Below are 20398 nucleotides of genomic sequence, written 5' to 3'. Positions count from 1 at the left end.
CTCCCTCGGACCATTACCAACCAGAGTGGCTGTGATTCACACTTAGGAAAGTGGAAAAGCAAGTACACGGAAGCTTGTTCAGTGAATTCTGGTTTCCAGGACATTTAAATACTTAAAGAACATAGGTCCCCAAAGTGGCAAAGGAACTTTTGACAGTAACAGACACTAAGGTTATAAAACAGGTCACATTTTATCACCATAACACTTCCCCCCGATGACCTACTTAACAACCAAGCAGAAAGAACGCCGACCAAGGTTCTCAATGTTCTGAATGTTTCCCAATGGCAAGTTAGAAGCCTTTTCTGGAGAGAATCAAAACATACATATTTTGTCTTCTTGGATGGAGAATAACTTTTACTTAAAATTTCTCTCTTTGTTTGGTTAGTGTAATTATCTGCTTACAAATTTGATGGAATACATAAAGGAAGAAATTTGGCAGTGATTTGGGGACTATTTAGAAATGTTTCATCTAAACAAAATGCTGATACCAAAGACACCAAGAGTAGGCGAAATGGCACAGACATTTCCTGATTCTCAATAATCAAGTTAGATTAACCTAATAGTAAGTTTGCAGGTTTTTCTTCCCTTTATAGGCAGTGACTGAGTCACCTGTGATCTCCAGCACCTAGTACAGAGCCTGGCATACAGTCACTGCTCAATAAAGAGCTATGAATGAATGAATGATGGATGCATGAATTAAATGAATTTAATAGCTATGAGGGAGATAACTGTATTTTTCTGCTGCATGGAAACTGCCTTTAACATTCATTTACTCCAAAGGCCTTTTTGTGTGTTCAAAGATTTCTTTATCCAACACTCCAACCTAAATCACTGCCATTTCTCTGGAATGCTCCAGAAATCTCATCTCCTGGTTGGGCTGATTATATAACCATTGATAGGTTTGCTCTTTCTACCAATGGCAGTTCGCCAGATTCCTATCCTTACCTGGAAAGCGAGCTGTACACGTACCCCAGGTCAGTTCCATTCTAGCATCCACTTGTGCATCTGCTATTCAAGCACTTATGAGCACATACGGTGCACCAGGAACCACACCAGCCTATTGGGAGTAAATGAAGTCTTAGTATAGACAAGATCCCTGTGCTGAAGTCACTCACAGTCTAGGCTTTGTAGGGGTTGAGAGGTGGGTGATCAGATATGTACATGGATCATTTTAAATACAACATAATAAGAAATATAGCAAAGAAACTGAAACACACGTGAGGTGGAATATGGGAGTGGAGGGAGCAATTTGGGTTGATTTCCTGCTTAATTTAATACTACAGCTGAGCTTGGGCATCTGATGAGGAGGGACACTATAGGTGGGGAGGTGGGGAAGAGAAATGGAGTATTCCAGGCAAGAAAACCCCATTTATAGAATGCAGAAGGTAGAAAATGGTCTGCTTTGTTTGAGAAATGGGGGTTAGTTCAGTTGGGTAGATGTCGGCGGGGAGGGGGAGGAAGACAGGCAGTAAGGGTAAACTAGAACTTGATCGTGGAGACTTTGAACCTTCCTTCGCACAGCCTTAGGATTATCCTTGCTGACAACAGGGAGCCATTGATCCTTTTATCTTTCCACAATACTCTATAACATACATACAGAAAAATGCATGGAAAAATGAGCTTTATGCATGTTACGACCCCTGGATCAAAAAGCAGAACACGACCAGCTCCAAGAAGCTCCCTACTCACCCTCTCCCTCCCACCAGGCCCATTTCTAGTCACTTCCTCACCAAGGAAAACCACTATTCTTATTTCTAACAGCACAGATTAGCTTTTCAGTTTTCTACTACATATAAATAGAATGATAGAGTAGGTGTTTTTATTCAATGTTATGTTGGTTAGATTCATTGTATTGCTCTGTAGAGTTTGCAGGTCATGTTTTCATTGCTGTAGAGCATTCAATTATATACATATACCTAATTTTTTTTTTTTTTTTTGCAGTAGGCGGGCCTCTCACTGTGGCCTCTCCAGTTGTGGAGCACAGGCTATGGATGTGCAGGCTCAGCGGCCATGGCTCACGGGCCCAGCCACTCCGCAGCATGTGGGATCCTCCCGGACCGGGGCACGAACCCGCATCCCCTGCATCGGCAGGTGGACTCTCAACCACTGCGCCACCAGGGAAGCCCACATATACCTAATTTTTAATACATTCTCCTGTTGATGGACATCTTTATGGCCCTTCAATTTTGGAGTTATGACAAATAGTGCTGCTGTGAACATTCTAGTGTACGCCTTTTGGTGAATATGTGTACACATTTTAGCAGGGTACATACCCAAGAGCACCCAGTGTTAGTAGATAATGCCAAATGGGTTTTCTAAGTATGGTTGTTCTAATGTGTTCTTCAATCAGTCATTCAAGAAACTTCTGGTTGTTCTGTATCCTCAAAACAACAACTATGATATTTTGTTTATCCAATTAAGGTTTATATTTTCAACTAGACTATAAATTTCATGAGGATGAGAACCACATGTGCCTTTTTTTTTTTTTTTTTACCATTGCATCTCTAGTGGCTGGTACAATGCTTGCCACATGGTAGGAGATACACACACACACACACACACACACACACACCACCTACCTCAACAAATGCACAAACAAGTATGTATGTTCTAGAGACTTTCTCAGATTATGATATTTGTCTTAGATTTTTCTGTTTAGGCATAACCTGTATAATATCCTCTAAGCTTAATTACTGAACCTATTATTATGGATGAAAATGGAGAATTAGTGAGACAATCTATTAATTTCCATGTTGTGCCAGACTACTCAGTGAATTTGGAAAGTCAATCCAAAGAGGAGCTAACGTCCTAAGGAGGAACGTCTTTTTAAATTCCAGTAATGTTTAAGTAGCAAACAATTGTCTGTGTTCACCTCCTTTAGAGAGGTTTTTGCACTGTTTTAAATAGAGCCTATGTCTGCTTTTGTGAATTAGTGGCAGGAAAAAACATCAGAGGAAAAATGTAAAAGCAATGCAGCCACGTGCTTCACTAGGTAGGGCCTTGTCTCGGGTCCACATTCACAGTCATCAATTAAAGAGCTGGCTCACATCTTCCTGATGAATTTCTACTTGGTCATTGTTAATAATGAGGTTAGAGAGATGCGTTTACACAGGGCAAAACGAAATGAAAGGCACAATGTACATACATAAGTCATCATTTAAGGAGCATCAGAGGTGAGAGAGTAGCTGTATTATCCGAGACCCTGGCTTCATCCCTGAACTCTGCTTGCCCACAAAGAAACCTTCAGTCGTATTATGTTGGTTGTAATGAATGGTGATGATGCAAGCACAGACTTGGAACTAGAGGTGGCCCAGGGATATGTCAGATTATTGTCTAAGTCTGATTACTTACCTATCACTGTGGAATGAATCACCCCAAAACTTACTGGTTTAAAACCACAATACTCATAGATTATCTCTCATGGTTTCTATGGGTCAGGGATTCGGGAGAGACATGTCAGGTCTAGTTGGGGTTTCCCATGCAGTTGTGGTGGATGCTGATTTGGGTTGGGACCATCTCAAAGGCTGCTTCACTCTCATATCTGGTGCTAGGCTGGGGAGACTTGACCAGAGGGGAGCTGGAACATCTGGGGTTCCCTGGGCATCTCTGTGCAGTCTCTCTGCAGACTCTCCAGCATAGTGAGTTGAGGGGAGCTGGTCTGCATCCATGATGGCTCTGGACTCCCAAGGTGCCTGTCCCAAGAGAGAGCCCCAGGTGAATGCTATTTTCTCTTTTACTTCCCTATTATTGGAAATCATGCAGCATCATACCTAGGCTGTCTCAGAATCAAGGGGAAGGAACATAGACCTCACTTCTAGATGGAGGGTGTCAGCATTACACTGTAAAGAGGAACATATGAGATTTACATGGTCATCTTTGGAAATATTTTCTGCCATCAACTCATTGCTGCAATGTTGGAAGTATATTTCCTGCCTCTGTTTGGTCTGTCCAGGGCAGTAGGGAACAATCTAGACAGGGTCTGGGATAAAGTGGGTACTAAGCAAACACATTCACATGCTGGCTATCTGGGAGAGCCACTCTGATATTGCTCTGAGCCCACACTGCATCTTCATGGAGAATCAAAATCTGTCCTCCTCTGGCTTCTTTCTTCATGATTCATTTCTAGCACCTTGTTATGGACTGAATGTGTTTGCCCAAAATTCATATGTGGAAACCCCCCACCCCCAATGTGATGGCATCTGGAGGTGGGCCTTGGGAGGTAATGAGGTTTGGTTGAGGTCATGAGGGTGGGACTTTCACAATGGGATCAGTCCTTATAAAAAGAGGAAGCGAGAAAAGCTGTGTGGGGGGCACACGGTAAGAAGGAGGCTGTCTACAAGCCAGGAAGAGGGCCCTCATCAAGGACTGAATGTGCCATCACCTTGATCTTGGACTTGCAGCCTCAGAACCGTGAGGAATAAATGTCTGCTGTTTAAGCCATTCAGTGCCTGGTATTTTGTTACAGCATCCCAGACTGATTTCAACATACCAATTTTGAGGGGACAAAATTTAGCCCAGAATACTAAGAGGTCACAGAGTAAGACTGCTCCTTTGTTCTTATCTTTAAAACACTGGAAAATGATGACCGTATTGCCTGCCCTCAAATCAATGAGGCTCAAATCAATGCCCTCGGCACCGCAGATGCTAGCACACCTATCGTTCCACCTGGAACAGTTGCTAAGACTTTGGCAGAATAAAGCAAGGCTATCATTTTCCTGCCTTTGAAACTCCATTTATTATAAAGTATTCTACTAATAGTTTTCTATTTTCTTTTTCTCATTACCTTGCATGAAACCTTGATTGTCCTTAAATGTACCTGTATTTTTATTATTATATCCTTTAATCTTTACAACCATGTGAATTCAATATTGGTATACCCATTATATAGATATATATACTGAGGATAAAAGAGTTTAGCAGAGGTACAGGTCTCATGATAATGCCTGAATATGCATCTAAAATTATATTATAGGCAACACTTTTCCTTCATCTTGTGTAAATTTCAAGGTTTACATGAGGCCAGTACTACAGCCTTTCCCTGAGTGAGTGAGTGAGGTCAGAGGGGACTGTTAATGCTTCCCTGATTGCATTCCCTTACCTCTTCTTTGTCCCATTTAAACACACTTATGTACACATTTATTATATAAATTCTGATGGTAAAAATAATGCAGGCCTATCTTCCACAGTTTGGAAGGTGTAAATAAGTTTAAATCTGAAAAGAAAAATCACCCATTATCCCACCAACCTAAAATAACTCAGATCTTCCTTTTTTTCTTCCAGATATATATTCACACACACACACACACACACACACACACACACACACGTTTTATACACTAATATATGCTTACATTTCAGTATTATAAACCACCCCTCATAAATTTGGTTTTTAATGGCTGTTAACTAATTCCATTGTGTATATGTAGCCCAATTTATTCAATAATTAACCTTTCTTTTTAGAAGGACAGAAGATCACAATGTAATTCTCATAATTCCATTAATTACACTTTCTTGTTGAAACATTTATTCCATTTCTTGGTAAAAACCAACTAATTTCTTCAACTAGTTGGACTGTGATCTCTTGGCCTAATGAGGCTACATGTATTCCAGTCATAACCATAGGATACTGTAGCTGGAAGGGCTCATGGAAATTATGAACCCCAAACCCTTTATCACATATGCAGAGAACTAAGGCCCAGAGAGAGGACGGAGCTTGCCAAGGTCAACAGCAAAATCTGAGACTTCTAGACTACAGATTATTGCTACAATCTTTATAAAATGAGATGTCTTTACCATTCCTTTACTCATTCCACAAATATTCATTGATGCCCTGTAGGCATCAGGCCCTGCGTATAAAGCACAGAATGAAACAGATCTGCAGCCTGCCCATGGGACTTACAGTGGCCACAGGCCCTGCTTCCGCTGCAGAGACGTCCACAGAGCTTTCTGAATACACACTCTGCCTCTCTCTGCCTGAGGCCAATCTGCAGCTTCAGGAATTTGCTGAATCTCTTGCTGTACAGGCTAATGCGTCAGAGAATTAACATTCCAAAAGTGACCCTCAACCAAGGATGGTGAGAGCTGGTTGATCGATGTCCCAGCTTTCTTGCATTCCCCCTACTGGCAGTGGGGCAGCTGTGAGCCACGTTCCACTCAGTCTCTAGTGGGTCCCCAGTGGGATGGAAACTCAGTGGCCCCCAGAGGACCCATCATTGTTCTGCTCACCAGGCCTCCTGGGATCACCTCCCTGGGGATAATGACAAAGGAAAATGCAACTACGAACTGCTCCGCTCTTTGAGTACCATGACAATTTTGTAGTGACAAGTTTTGTACTGACAAGTTTATTGGGCAGAAAAAAGGAAATATGTACTTCACCTAGGAAATATTATCTTTTTATTTGACCTAGAGCCACCTGCAATGAAATCCTTGTTTCAGGTTCTGCTTCTGAGGGAAATCTAAACCAAAACAAACTCATATCAGTGTCTACCATGCACATTCCATAAAGGAAAAATGAGAGTATACCATCAAACAACACAGCAGGGAAACTCTTCCATTTATCTATTGCTACATAAGCAAAACAGTGTCTAATAATAATAATAGTATATTATTATCTCTTCTGGGTCTGGGGTGGACGACCTCAACTGACATGTTCTCACTTGGGGTCCCATCTATGGATACAGTCAGAGGGCAGCTGAGATTAGAGCCACCTGAAGGCTTCTTCACTCATCTCCCTGACGTGTGAATGGGCATCTGTCTCTAAATGGAGCCTTTCCACGTGGCTAGCTTGGGCTTCCTCACAGCATGGAGATTTCTGGGCAGTTAGAATTTTTACATGGCAAATGCCTTCTCCTACCATCTAATCCAAGAGACAGCTAATATGAGTGGTTCATGTTAGAGGCTATGCCTGGAAACTGGCATAGTATCCCTTCCACCATATTCTATTGGATAAGGGTCACAGAGCCTTCCCAGATTCAATGGGGTGGATATAGACCCCACCTTTCAATGGAAGGAGTAACAAGTAATTTTATTAGCAATGGTAGTGGTAGCGGGATGCAGAAGCATCTTTCTGCATAAGAGATATTGAAGAACACAGGAGACAGCCAGACTGAGAGCTGAGGGGAAAGCATTTCAGGCAGAGAGGAGTATGTGTGCTCAGTGCAGAGACCTGGCATTTAGAGGACTTGTAAGAAAGTCAGTGTGGCTGAGGGTGGCAAGCCCGGATGACATATTGGGAGGAAGCCCAAGGGTCTACCTGCCTGAGTCACGTAGGTGATGTTAATTCTTTTAGCTTGAATTTTTAACAGAAATCAGAATCAGGGGGTTTTGTGATCTGATTTATACACCCACACACACATGTATATATATTTAATCTCTCTAGTTTAGTGACACTCAAAATGTGAGCCTCAGATTGGCGCCAGACTGCAAAGTTTGTTACCAGACCATGATAAGATGTGTACACAAATAGACCATAAGCATTTAGAAATTTTCATAGCGTTTTTGACTGCTGCAACATCTAAGCACATTTTAATCTTTTTTTAGTATTTTACAAGAATGTTGGTCCATGATGCATTGGGGAAAAAATATCTAGTCTTTTACCACAGATAGCTTGTAAAACAGTTCTCTGACTACTGTGCAGAGCTGGAGGGGGAGGGGGTTGGAAGAAGGGAGATTAGTTGTGAGACTATTGTGTTGGTGACAGTGACGTGGGTTAGAATAGTAGTCATGTAGGTGGAAAGACAGGACAGATTTAATGAAGTACTGAAGGGAAAATAGGCAGAAACTGTGATGGGTTAGTGGTGGGGAAGAAAGAGAGGTGGGTTTCTTGGATGGCTCCCAGGTCTCTGGTTAGACAAACAGGTTTAATGGAAATGCCATGTAATGAGATGCGAGTGGTTGGTAAAAGGAAAGAGAATTCGGCTCTGAATTGCTTTGCATTTGCCACCACAACTTTCCTACTGAAACTTCTAATGGTCATTGAAAAGGAAATACATACTTAAGACTAAGACACATTATCTTTTTATTTTAATTAAAGCCACCTACAATACAGAAATAAGTCAACATAATTCACTTTTTTAATCAAAGAGAATTCTTTGAGAGCAGAAGAGATATAGCATCCAAATAAATGAGTTGTAATTTTCTTAATGAACTCAGTCATCATGAATCACTGTGTGGAATCACCTCTGTGCTGTAGAGCCTGTGACATTTCCAACAATGCGACACTATTTGGTAAATATTAAAGACCGTTAGAGAAAGAGGATAAGAAATGACCTTTCAATCTATATGGAGCATGTTAATTACTAAAAAGGCGGCAATCGGTTTTAGAGAATTGTTCTTCTGTCGTCACCACTGAAGCACGTGCCCGCCTTTTGGTTATGAATTATCCTTAGAAGAAATATGGATGCGTGACATTTACATCTGCAGTGTCATTTAGCATAAGTATGCATTCTTACTGATGTCTTTGGGTCCTACACAGTCTTAAATATGGTATATTTTATGTTCAAGTATGTTTTCAAGTTTTCTCCTGGAAACCACCGAAGAGGCAGTATAGTGCTATAGGAAGAGAACCAGGGTGGAGACACAGGTTCCTGTCTTGAACCATGAACTGCCACTTACCACCAGTGTGATCTAACCGAATTTTATTTAACCCACAATGTCCCCAAATTATTTGATCACAAGCCTTTTAATTGCATAACACCTCTTGATATTCCACAGTTTTGTGGAGTCCACATTGGTGCAGTGGTTCACAGAATGGAAATTTGCAACAGGGAGCCTGGGTCAGTGTCCCAGCTCCACCATTTTCTAAATGTGGATATGGGGCTTGTGACCATGGCTTGCTTTCTTTGTTAAGTGGGAAGAAAACACTTTATCTAGGAGGACTGTTACTGAAAATAAGACGTAAGATGAGGAAAGGCTTGGAAAGTGGTTGGCACAGAACTAGGCAAATAGTACAGCTCAATATATAGCAGCTGTGTTTTGGTTTTTCATATCCTTATGCCTGGCACATAATAAACGTTCGTGGTCTGTCAAATTCATTCTAGGAAGACAGTGTGGGAGTTAAGAACCCAGGGTGAGCATAGATTGGCATAGCTGAGACAAGAATCCAAGTCTCCTGAGGCCTATTTCTCAGTCCCGTTTACTCTAGACCATGGTTTCTCCATGTTGGAAGAGGCACATGTGTAGTTTAAAGAGAGAAAAGGAAAGAAGAAGGGAGAATTGAGTAAAATTAATATTATTACAGAAGAAAAGGTGAGAAAGAAAGGAAGAGGGGTGAGGAGAGGAGGGATGGATAAAAGAGATAGGGAATGGAGGAAGGGATCAAGAGAGAGACAGAGGGGCTTCCCTGGTGGTGCAGGGTTCGTGCCCCGGGCCGGGAAGATCCCACATGCCGCTGAGCGGCTGGGCCCGTGAGCCATGGCCGCTGAGCCTGCGCGTCCGGAGCCTGTGCTCCGCAACGGGAGAGGCCACAACAGTGAGAGGCCCGCGTACCGCAAAAAACAAAAAAGAGAGAGAGACAGAGGAAGAACAGAAGGAGGAGAGGGAGAAGAAGGAAGAAAGGTAGGAAAGGGAAGGGAAGGAGGGAGGGATAGAAGGGTCCATTGAAGACAGGAATAAAGTCTCCAAAAGAAAGCACAATTGAGCAGGTTAGAGTTTTCACTACGGAATTAGGTTGCTTCAATCCAACTCTAGCTTCAGATATAGGGGACCACATACGAGTTTACCTAGCCTCATAATCCTCACCTTCCTTATCTTTAAAATGGGGGAAATGATATTTTCCTTTTAGCGTTGTTACAGTGAGAAAATAAAATAACATAAGTAAAACACTTAGCCAAGTGTTTCTTGGCCCATGATAACATTTAATCATTATAAGGCAGTACAGTTATCATAACCAGGATGTTCAGAACTGAAAATCTCAGGGTCAGCTCAGTACCAAGAAATGAGAATGAGCAAAGAGGGGGAACTGTATGGGTTAAATTAAATACCTGTAAATGAACACTTATATGAGAGATATTATAAGGGGGAGGTGGATTCCTTGTATGCAGTAAAAAAGGGTAGTAATAGATGATTTTCCTAGTAGCAAATTGTATACAGATTGGAGGAAAAAATAAACACAATGTATTATTAAACCATTTATTAGACCAGATATGTAGGGTAGAAGATAGTGTAATTTAATAGACCGACTAGCAGTCTGAAATATGTGTTCTTTAAAAATGAGCTTGGGGACTTCCCTGGTGGTGCAGTGGTTGAGGGTCCACCTGCCAATGCAGGGGGCATGAGTTCGAGCCCCGGTCTGGGAAGATCCCGCATGCCGCGGAGCAGCTAGGCCCGTGCACCACAGCTGCTGGGCCTGCACTCTAGAGCCCGTGAGCCACAACTGCTGAAGCCCATGTGCCTAGAGCCAAAAAAAAAGAGCTTTGATTTCTCTGCAAGAAAAATTAGAGGGCAGAGGAAGAGAGGCTCCCTTTGCTGATGAATGAATACAGTCAAAATTAATTTCCCAGGATCTGAAAATGTGACCAAAATGAACAAATCCTTGTGTTTGAACTCAGGAAATTTCAGAAATAGGTGTGATCAAGACCTCTGTTTGCCTTTTACATTTTCAGTAGTGTTTGGACATGCTGGAGAATGTGTAGAAAAGTGTTCATAGGTGGGTTTCAGGGAAAAGAGGGGATCAAATTCAGAAAAGGGAAGATGGCACATGATATGAAAGAGTTCAGTTGAAGGAACTGAAGGCTGAAGAGAGACACAAGCAATATCTTGAAACTTTGTGCAGTTGCAGTAAAGCAGCACAATTAAAACTAAAGGTGGCAATATTGATGAAAAGACGCTTGTGGTTATTTTTAGCAATGGAATTGCAGTGCAATTTTAACCTGTCTTGAGAGGTAGCGAGCTCTGTATCACTTGAGGCATCAAAATGGCACGGGATAAGGATCTACTAGGAATGCTGAGAGAACAAGGGTGTTAGGTTAAATCGACATCCCCCATTTTTTATAGGATCTTCACAGTTATTAGAGAAAAGATAAAGAGAGCATAATTTGCTGGTCAAGTAAGTTTGGGAAACATTAAATTAAACTAAGTTAAACATGTCATAGAATCTTTAGCACTAACTCTCCAAGAGGGGATATCAGTATGCATCACTTCCAATAGAACAAGAGAAACTTTTTGCTGGGGACAAGGTAAGAGATGTGTGATGAAATGGTCTTTAGCAAACACAGGTGTACATAATCTCCAAATTACTTTCAACTTGAAGATTCCATGAATCCATATAAGAAAACCACATCAATGTTCCTAGCAGTGGTCAAATTTAATGGAGTACACGGTTAGAAAAACCAAGAGTACAGACATCATGACATAATTAGGGACCATTAACTTAGATGAGATGAAAGAGAAGAATGAGGGAAATAAAGGCACTGACCTCGTAGAGATGTCTCTGAGTGACTGAGAAGTGAATAGAGCAGTGGGCATAAGAAATAGAGTAGCAGACAACACAGGTAGAACACTCTTTGATATAAATCATTGTGATATCTTTTTGGATCTGTCTCCTAAATCAAAAGAAGCAAAGGCAAAAAATAAACAAATGGAACCCAATTAAACTTAAAAGTTTTTGCACAGCAAAGGAAACCACCAACAGAACTAAAAGACAACCTACTGAATGGGAGAAAATATTTGCAAATGGTATGACTGATAAGGGGTTAATACCCAAAATATATAAACAGCTCATACAACTCAACATCAAACAAACAAACAACCCAATTAAAACATGGGCAGAAGATGAGAAGAGACATTTTCTTCCAGCAAAGATATATAGATGGCAACAGGCACACCAAACAAATGCTCAACATCACTTATCATCAGAGAAATGTAATCAAAACCACGAGATATCACCTCACACCTGTCATAATGGCTGTCACCAAAACGGCGTACAAATAACGAATGTTGTTGAGGGTGGGGAGAAAAGGGAACCTTCCTGCACTGCTGGTGGGAATGTAAATTGGTGCAGCCACTATGGAGAACAGTATGGAGGTTCCTCAAAAAAATAAAAATAGAACTACCATATGACCCAGGAATTCCTCTGCTGGGTATATATATCTGAAGAGAACAAAAACGCTAATTCAAGAAGATAACGTGCACCCAATGTTCAAAGAAGAATTATTTACAACAGCCAAGAAATGGAAGCAACCTAAGTGTCCATCAACAGATGAATGGATAAAGAAGATATGGGTGTGTGTGTGTGTGTGTGTGTGCGTGCGTGTGTGTGTAATGGAATATTACTCAGCCATAAAAAGAATGAAATCCTGCCATTTGCAATATGGATGGACCCAGAGGGTATCATGCTTAATGAAATAAGTCAGACAAAGACAAATACTCCATGTTATCACTTATATGTGGAATCTGAAAAATAAAACAAATGAATGTATATAACCAAACAGAAACAGACTCACAGAGAACAAACTAGTGGTTGCCAGTGGGGAGAGGGAAAGGGGGGAGAGGCAAGACAGGAGCATGAGATTAAGAGAGACAAACTACTATGCATAAGATAAATAAACAACAAGGATATACTGTACAGCACAGGGAACTATAGCCATTATTTTGTAATAACTTTAAATGGAGTATAATCCATAAAAGTATTGAATCATTATGTTGTACACCTGAAACTAATATAATAAATCAACTACTTTTCAATAAAAATAAATACATTTAGAAAATAAAATTTAAATTTAAAAAGTTACTTTATTAAAAAGAAAAGAAAACACCCAGCTGGACAGTGGGAGAATTAAACAACAAAACGAGAGCCAGAAAAAATGGGAAGGACATGAAGTAGTGGTGGATGTGGGTTTGTCTTTTATTTTTAAGTATGAGATGTTCCTGGCCTGAGGCCAGACCAGTGTGGACATAGTCAACTTCCTTCCCGATGGGAAGAGCTCCTCAGGAAATCCATCCAGAAGGCTTCACAGGAAATGTGGATTCAGACAGGGCTGGCTCTTCATGACAGCCTGTCCCTGAGTGCACTGACCTGATGGAGTTCCTGCCCTCTTCCCTCACAGGGCATTGGCTGCTTGGTGAATGACATCCGTACACATCTCCTTGGACTAATAAGACTCATGAAGAGCACATTTGGTCTCCAATTCTCCATTCCCCAGCCTTGGGGAGAGTCATAACCCTTTCCTAATGGCAAGCACCACTTCCTAATTCCCTCCTGCCTGGTCATAAACTGTCCTCGGTAGAATTTGCCTTTTCATTGCATCTCCAATGTGCATCCAATATCCTGCAGAATCTAAGCCCTAGGAGCACTTTCTCAATCAAGTCTTAATCATATCTTTCCTTCTTCCTTTTCTAAGCTTTGACCTTTACAGGCAGAATTCCAGCTGGCCTCCCATGAACAGAAAATTCTATTTCTCCCCATTGTTTTACGAGCCACTAAGCTGAATCTGCAGGAAGACAAGGGAGAGATGCAGCTCTTTTAAATGAGACGTACCTATCCCTTCCTGCTACAGACCCCCCCACCTCCCGATGCCTGCTGTGGGACCGCTCAACAGCCCTCATCTAGAAGAACCTCATATTTCTCACCAAATCCATAGCTTAAGAAGTCACATTATACTTTGAGATGACTTTGCCCACTTAGGGTAATTTGCCTGTGGTCCATCCAGCTTGCTGTGTGGCACTAATAGCTGCTTTTTGCTGCTGAGTAGTATGTCATGGCATTGGGTGTTCTAGAGTTTGTTTGACCGTTCACTTGTTGAGGGACATTTGGAGATTGTTTCCAGTGTTGGGCTTTTGTGAGTAGAACTGCTATAAACACTCATATACAGGTTTTTGTGTGAACATTAGTTTCCATTTCCCTGGGAGAAGTGCCCCAAAATGTAATTGTTGAGTCACATGTTAAGTACACGTTTGGTTTTGAAAGAAACCACCGTGCTTTTTCTCAAAGTGACTGAGCCAGTTTGCATTCTCACCAGCAGTGTATGACTGCTCCAGTTCCTTTGTATCTTTATCAGCATTTGGTGTTATACCTCTTTTATTTTATCCATTCAGATAAGAGTGTAGGGCTTCCCTGGTGGCGCAGTGGTTGAGAGTCCGCCTGCTGATGCGGGGAGCACGGGTTCATGCCCCGGTCTGGGAGGATCCCACATGCCGCGGGGCGGCTGGGCCCGTGAGCCACGGCCGTTGAGCCTGCGCGTCTGGAGCCTGTGCTCCGCAACGGGGAGAGGCCACGGCAGTGAGAGGCCCGCGTACCGCAAAAAAAAAAAAGTGTAAAAAAAAAAGAGTGTAATGGTTCACTGTGGTTTTGGTTTGCATTTTCCTAATGGGTAGTGACATTGCATAACTTCTCGTGTGCTTGTTTGCCATCTGTGTATCCTCTTGGGTTAAGTGTCTGTTCATGTCTTTTGTCCATTTTCTAATTGGATTGTTTGGATTTTCTACTATTGAATTTTGAAAGGCCTTTGTTTTCTATATTAGTCCTTTGTCAAATATATGGTAGCCCTTTAGCCCTTCAGTACATCTGGAAAGATTAGAGTCTATTAAAAAAAAGAAGCCTTTGGCACAAGCGATTTAAAGCTCAAAGCTCTAATCTGGAATTGGTATATTTATCCTGATCTTTAATTATTAATGTTGCTTTATTGATCTGATACCTAAAACGCAAACAACAAAAAACAGTTCAAACTAACTGTTCAAAAGGTGGGCTTTTACCTTTTGGGGCTTCTTTACTAGTCTTTGAATCTAATCCTTTTCTTCCACTAATTGATAGGATTTAATTCATTAACAAGTTTTAACACTTTGTTTCCACTGCTTGGCAATTTCTCCCCCAATCAACAGGAAGTACACTAAATCTCGTCCCTGGCAATAGTTGCATGGCCTACATAAATGTATTTTCCTTGGAACTTTAAAACCAATTCTAACAAGCCCACTTTGTAGTATTCTGTGCCCAGTGGCTGCCCAGTACTCTAAAAAAAACCTTTGCACACTTCTTAATCTTACCACAAAGACATTATATTATTAATGAATCTTATATACAGGACAGGGCTGTCATGGAGACGTGAGGTCACCCTGACACCTGCTCAGGTTTTTTCATTGGGTCAGTCAACAATGTCAGTTTGGTAGAGAGGTACTCCAGATAATATTTATGGATGGGGGATCTGATGCGTTAAAACAGGGCGCTATTTGTGAGGGTCATTTCCTGTTGGAGCCCTCAGCCTGATTTCCGATTCATGAGTTATGATCCAAGTTCCCGTCCCAGGCAGCTAGCTCCTTGCCATCTTGTGCAACTGGCTCTACAGGTAAGAGAAGATGAAAGCATGCCAAGGTAGTCAGCATCACTAGAAAAGTAACTCTAACTCCTTTGAATAAATTATAGGAAGTAGAAATGGTAATTAAGAATTTATTTACTTAGGTCAGTGTTGGACACATAGTGGGCACTCCATAAATATTTGCATAATGAATAAACTAATGCCAATTGTCAGATTCTTTGCCATCAAGGAACTTGCAACCTCGTAGCGATTCAAACAAAGACACCACTGACCCATCCTCCCTGTCACTTATGTGACCCCTAAGGATAACATATGACATTCTCTGGCTTCCATACTTTCCTCCAAACCTTTTTGAATATAATTATGCATTCCGTTTGTATCACCTCTTGCGATAATTAAGACCAAATGTTAAAATTCTCAGTGGAAAGTAGGAGGACTACATTTATTTTGTTGGTTAAATTATCTGTACGCCCTCGGGAAATCATTACGTTGAATATACTCAAGGTGCTACAAGAAGGTTCACACCAATAGGGTAGAGAGAGTTCTTTCTTTGCCTTGAGAAGTTTACACTGGAAACAGAAAAACAAATCAAGCTGATATGAACCAGATGAAAAATATGATATATTTTAAATCTTATATGACCCTATTCTTTGGACAGAATACACACTAAATCCATGGTTGTTAAATGCACACATTTCTAATGACACTATTCAGACTATCTCAAGTAACACTTGAGTGATTTTCAAAAAATATTCTAAATTTCTGGTCCACTGTACTGCCTTCCTTTCAGGACAATTCAATTTGGGTTTGAAGAGAGAGGGCTGTTGTCATAAAGTGCCAGATGTTGAGAGAGGACTCAAAGATTCAGCTATATCCCTTAAATCTATATCCCAAATGAACATCAGGAAGACTGGCAGACTTCTTCAAGGGTTGGCATGGTGAGTTAAAGGCAAAAACTGACAATGTTTTATGTATGTTTAAAGTTGTGCTTACATATAAATCTTAGAATGTCTTCAAAATATTAAAATCTTCTAAAATGACACAATACAACATGATTGAAATTGACTACAAGTCAGTTTTAATCATGAAAATTTAATAATTTAAAGTTTACTTATTTATTTGAGAGGGATACTATTCTCCAAATCTTGTTCTCTAATTACTTTGCTATTATAAATACACAGCGATGTTTCAGAAGATATATTTCCTTTGCTGTGCCTGGCGAACTAAACAGAATTTTATGTAGTTACGTAGAGAATGGCTAAGGCTTTGCTTTGAGATATATGATGACCATAAAAAATCCCAGGAGCAGAGATGATGTCATATATAAGACTAATTAACACACCTACAGAATAACATTTGTTATATGGTCTTTTAAATTGTATGGCCTAAACTAATGATGGGGAAGACTTCGGACTCAAACACCACCTGTGGGAGTGAGGAATAGCAGTGGAGTCTTTGCATGAAAATAACGAGATCTCCTTTAACCCTTTGTCACAAAAAGTTCATCATCCCTGAAAGAGAGAGCCCTCCAAGAGACTGAGAGTTTAAAGAGTCATAAGAGATTGTCAGGTGGACAAGTAGAGAGATGGCATCCATTTAGTAGGAAGTTCATGGCAAAGTCATAGATGTGTGAGGGTTCATGATGTGCCTAGGGAATTACCAATATTTCAAAATAGAAGGTAGAAACTGGTGGGAGATAAGACAGTAGGGAGATGGCAGGATAAAAGCCAGGGGAATTTTGTTTTGATTCTGGTGATGGAGAGTGTGGCAGAGAAAGCAGCGGTCACTTCTCATTCTATCCACTCACACTCATTTCTGCACTCGCCTGAAGGGGCAGCCCGTTACCGGCTCTGGACAGTAGTCTATGGGCAGATGTGACAGCTGTCACTCCCAAGCTGAAATTAACAACAGGTAGACTTGGATCCCCTCTCTCCCTCTCCTCCCATGCTTCCCGAAAACCCAAGGAGCTTTCAGTTGAGAAGGCATAGCCACAAACACTGGAGACAAGTCATCCTCGAGAGTTGCCTAGACCCACAGTGGACTTTGCATGAGCAATAAGTTAACCTCCATTGGGTTAAGGCACCAGGACTTTGGTATACTCTAACTTACTCTCTTGTGACCAACAAAGAAAGAACTCTTGAGCTTATAAAATGGAATTGACACAGTGAGATAGGCTTATTCGGAAGATTTTGTGACCGACTCAAAACTGAATTACACTGGAGAACTATGAACCTAACACTTATTGGCATTTGTGGTGGTCCAGTCCTTTACATGGATGGGTGTTCTTATTTGATCCTCATGACCCTTTGAGACTGATGTTACCATACTCATTCCCATAATTTGTAAAAGGTCGAGAGATCATGGTAGCCCAGGGTTCAAACTCAGTCTGACATGAGAACCAAACCCTTAGCATTTCAATATAACCTGGGTCTTTGATTTCCTATTGTAGTCAACTATCACTGATGTCCCATTTTACCATTCTCTCTTGGTTATAACTTCTGAGCTTTTCCATTGAAAAGGGTTTAGCAATCCAGCTCTCTTCTATTTTCCCCCAATTCCATTACTAACATGGTCCTTTGGGGACATCCCTCCATGAAACACTATCAAGTTGGCCTGGCATTCCCACCTGCCTGGGCTACAGGCTTGGTCAGCCCCTTGTGCCCCCAAGATGAGGTTATCACGTGTTGGTAAGGTCAAGGGCTGTAGGAAGGATTCTGTGGCTGTGAGAATGCTGCATGATGATGAAGGAGCATGAACAGACTCTTGAAAGCTTAGAAAGCCCTCATCTTCCATGTCAGTGAGTACAGAGAACACTGAGGGGGAGGAGGAGGTTGGAAACAGCACCAGGCAGGGAAGTGGTGCCAAGAAGACACTTAAGAGCTCATATCAGGCTTCTTGCCCAAATGGCCAATGGATCTGAAATTGTGCGCATAAAGCAAGAACTTGGCACAGGATTCGAGGTGATGAGTGTGCATGATGCCTTGGTTGGTGCAAGGGAGGGAGGCTGATGGGAGGAGTTTCAAGTCATAGCTCTAGACACTGTCTGGGTAAGTCTCATGGAGCCAGAGACTGTCCCAGCCTAGGACTGCAGTGGTTTTGTTGCAGGGAGTAAATAAATGGACTGCCAACATTGTATTAAGAGAGAAGGAGAGAGACCCAAATGCAAGAAAAGCACTTAGAAGCGGCTAACAGTTGGCTAGATTAATGTTCTGGGGCTTAGGGGGGGTGATGAGTTGAACACAGCACTGATAAGTACTCAATGAGTGGAAGGCTCACCATGGTCTATCCCCTACCTTGCATCATCTGGGGGAGCAGATCAGTATGTCAAAGATGGGGAGCATGGGGGAGAGACATATCTTCAGTGGGTATGAGTCACTGTGTACCTCGACTATCAAAATGCACTTTCATAACACATTTATCAAGTAAAGGCATTAGGCCAATTAGGGCCATGGGTTGGGGTGAGTGAGAGAGGTATTAGCTTCAGGTGCAAAATTTAAGGAGGCACCTTGTATTTGCATAACTCAGACTCTCTTGCCTGACCCTAATCCTGGTCCTGTCAGATCCTGTCTTTGTTTAAAATTTTTATTTTTTTCATCGTGGATTTTTTTTTTGCATTAAAATTTAATTTTATTAAATATCACATTAAAATATTATTTATATTGATCATGGAGGTTTTTTTTAATGCCCCCTTAAATTCTGTACCTGCAGCAAATGTCCCACTTGTCTCACCTTAATCCTGGCCCTGATGCCCAATCAGGAAAAGCCAAACAAAGCTCATATAACATTTGTACTTTGCCCAAGGCAACTTGTCTAGTCAACACAAGAGGAGATTTCAAACACAGATTTCAAAAGCCTGACTCTGAAGCCCCACTCTTTCTATCTCATTATCTCTACCAAGTAAGCTTATCTATTACCACTTGGGCAGGTGGGAGCATCGGTCGATATGATGGTATTCCAAGCAGGGATGTCCCTAAGGGACAATGTTAGTAATGGAATTGGGGTAAATAGAACCTAGATGGCTAAACCCTTTTCAATGGTTATAATACACCAAGAGTTAACGTTAAAAGAAGAAAGAAGACCCCATACACTGGACAGACAGCTGAGGAGCCCACTGAGATGAATGAGAATCTCTGAACACCAAGTGGTTATTGACATCTTTAGAGAAGTCATTTTTCTAGGACTCAAGGAAGTAGGGAAGAAAAATATTTTATTTAGGACTCTGTCATGGTACATTTGAATGGGGACTATAGACATCATTTGTCTTCTTCAGAGCTCAGAAGGTATACTGGCTTTAGAAGCACTTGATAAATGTTTTTTGAATAATTAAATTATTATTTATTTATTATTCATAAGATAAATTATTATTATTATTTATAAGTTATAAATAATAATAAAAACTATGCAGCCTTACTATTTAGTCTCACAAAAGAATGAGGGAGACCTGAATGAATGAGCTTGGACAAATCTCCAGCATACATTAGACGAACGAAAAGAGGAAGAAAAAGATGCCTAGCATAACCCAACTATTTTTAGATTTGATGGTATATGTGTATATATTTAGACAGAATCATACTCCTGAGCTGATCTGAAGAAGGTTATCCAGGGAGCAGTATGGAATAGATGATTATGCCTAATGGAAATATACATTTTTAACTGGGATCATAGCTAAGAAGTGACACTTTCCGACCCCATGAAGAGAATGGAGTATAAACCTTCCAGTCACAGAAAAATGCAGATCATGGTGGAGAAGCTAGAGATAGATCTAACTTCCCCATTTAGCAAGTCTAGCATGGTGCTGGGCACACAGCAGACGCTCAGCATCTATTCACTGGATGAACAAAATACGCTAATCTCAGGTAAGACAAGTGGTGGAGCATAATATGTATTAGATTGGAAAGAAGGACTGCCTTTGAGAAAGCATAGGATGGGACCTCTTTGTGATGTAAAGTTTGGGCCTTTGCACATGCAAAGAATCTGTTTCCATAAATTGTAATAAAAGCTCACCATGGCAGGTCAGTGGGGAGTAGATTCTGAGATGGAGATTTATAAGCAGAAACTTTATCAGCGAAAGCTCTCAGGATCACTATATGAATGGGAGTAAAGGAAGCAGGACTGGGCAGAGGGAGAAGTTGGGTTGGGATGCAGCTGTAACG

This window comes from Mesoplodon mirus (genome assembly GCF_964341445.2).
Source record: "Mesoplodon mirus genome assembly, chromosome: 19".
NCBI classification, from domain to species: domain Eukaryota; kingdom Metazoa; phylum Chordata; class Mammalia; order Artiodactyla; family Ziphiidae; genus Mesoplodon; species Mesoplodon mirus.
Note: the sequence above shows the minus strand (reverse complement) of the source record.